This window comes from Bidens hawaiensis, unplaced genomic scaffold (assembly GCF_021521415.1).
Source record: "Bidens hawaiensis isolate Kalapana, Puna unplaced genomic scaffold, B.hawaiensis_p1.1 tig00018129_1, whole genome shotgun sequence".
Lineage (NCBI taxonomy): Eukaryota > Viridiplantae > Streptophyta > Magnoliopsida > Asterales > Asteraceae > Bidens > Bidens hawaiensis.
The window spans coordinates 433695-436368 of NW_027492737.1; positions in this window are offsets into that span (position 1 = coordinate 433695).

Genomic DNA, 2674 nt, shown 5'->3' on the forward strand with positions numbered 1-2674 from the left:
TCTTGAAAATACAATATTTAATAAATAATTAGTATACAAGTAACAATAAACTCATTAAACACTGTTAATACATTCGTTGTACAATAATTTTTAAAACATTTTTAAAGAGATAATGTAAATATCAAATTTTTGAAAAAAAAATGAAGTAAATATTAAATTTACAAATTTTAAAGCATAAATTTTAAGAATTATATTATTTTACTATTATAAATTTGTTAAAAAGAGTGAGGTTTAATGTGGGAGTGACAAGTGACCAAATTTGTAGTTTTTTATTAGAGAGTATAAATAAAAAGCATTTATGGTAAAAAAAAAAAACAAACTCCTTATAAAAACACCACACAAATACGTGTTTTATCTCACACAATGAACTGTTATCACATGAATGAACTCATCAAATACCAACTTGTCATTGATAAGAAAAAAATACTCATAAACTTTATTACAATGTTTATATAACTAAATCGATCCTATGTAAGCTCAAACTCCTTGTTAAATATGAATTCGAACTAATCTGTAACTGAACATGAATTTCGTACAATATCCATTCCAATTTGATTAGATGAAAATGAATCTGCCCTAGCTCGCCTGATCAGGATTGGATCAGATAACACTTAGCCCTAATGCATAACTCGAATTAGTGAGGTCTTCCATTCCAACAAAGCGTCACATCTCCACAAACTTTTTCCATCCAACTTCTTTTGTGAGTATGTCGGTTCGTTGCTCTATTCTGCTAATGTGTTCAACACCAATCTCTTCACAGTTTACACATTCTAGAGAAAATGATAACGAGATTTTATATGTTATTACATCTGTGAAAAAGGGAAATTTTCATGATGGATATAGCCAAAATATTACCAACCCTCAATACTTTCTTGTTTAAAATCTTCCACGATCACATCGAAAATCATTTCCAGACACCAAACACCCTGAAACGTGACTACACTTGCCACCATGTATTCCACCCCACGTCCTCACCCAAAGATAGTGCTACGTTTTCTTGTTTTTTCTGAAGATCATGTAATCATGAAGTCCCATGTTATGTTCAAGAAAGCTCAATTACAAAATATAGCTATTGATTTAAACAAATTAGTGTTAGTGTGTGTGAAATAAAATATCGATATTTGTAGAAAACTAGAGGAGGTTAAAATATTTTCTTATCAAAACGTCCTTGTTCGGGACCATCGTCATCATGGTCTTTATTCTATTAGTTTCTCAACTCCTCATATTTATATTGTAGTTGAAGAATCAAATCCTCATGGCTCTTTATTGTCTCTCCTAGAGAAGCAACCAATTTCTTCAGTTCTTTGTTCTCAGTATACAAATACTTCATGCCCTACATCATCTTTAGTTGTTCTTTCTTCATCTCATCTGATTATAGACAATCGGGATTCATCTATGAAGCCTGTGTAGCCTGTATGCGAACCACATTCAACAAATATAGCATTTGTTGTTGAACAGGCAAAGCAGTAAACCCTAAAGGAATGGGTTGAAACGACCATTGGGGTCTTCTAAAACATAACACATCAGAAGGAGAACGAGTCAAAGTCACACTAGGACTTGACCCACTAATACCAGTAGTCACCGTTGTAGCTTCATATATAATCGGTGAAGGAAGATATATTGTGTTAGGATTAACGCACACACGAAACTGAACACGACACGAAAGCAATAAACGAACACGAGGATTTAACGTGGTTCGGTCTAAACTGACCTACGTCCACGGGTGGCAACTAGGTATATCTTTATTGAGTGACAAATATTACAAGTACATAATGTTGTTTATATAGAGACTGAACTAGGGTTAGTAAATTATTATGCAAGAAATCTAAACCGGGCCGGGCTTGGGCCCGACTGCCCACACCCGTCTCCTCTTTTGACTTCATATAATAAACCGGGCCAACAAGGCATACGAACCCAACAATCTCCCACTCGGAGGCCTTGAGTACTCTCGTCTGCACTCCTGATTGTACTTCTGTAATCTGAACATTAAACTTCTTCTAGTTGCCACCGCCTTCTCATCAATTAACCTGAAGGCCCGTTGAAGCTCCCCGGAGCTCCAACACGTCAGTCACGGCTGAAACTGCCCCTGACCCATTCTCTGTCCCTACCGGCTCCCACTGAACAAACTACCGGATCCCGAGATACTCTGAGAACAAACACTCTCCATATTCAGCAAGTAATTCACTGGAGAGACTTTTACAGCTGGAATACTGGTTTTCTTAATCCACTGTCGACCTGGAACTGTAACTGAAACACGACCTGTGCTCCCACTGTCACGATGTCCCCCAACTGATTTAACCTTCCTAGCTCGTTCATCCTGAATCTTCACTTTGGCTCTGGGTTTGTTACTTGCAAAACGAACCTTTTTCTGCCCACGAGATTCTGTGAACCGGATTTTGTCTTTCACCAAAACTGGATCCACTCCTTTCGATGACATATCGACCATATACAACGAACACATTTTCTTGCCACGAGCAACAACGAGATTCCCTTTGACTACTTTCCACTGCCCATTCCCGAACTTAACACCGTGCTCCTAGTCATCCAACTGCCCAACTAAAATCAAACGTTTCTTCAAACTTGGAATAACCCTCACGTCTTTCAAAGTCCAAGAAGTACCGGCTGAAGTTATCAAATCAACGTCTACCATACCCGTAACCTCTAAAATATCATC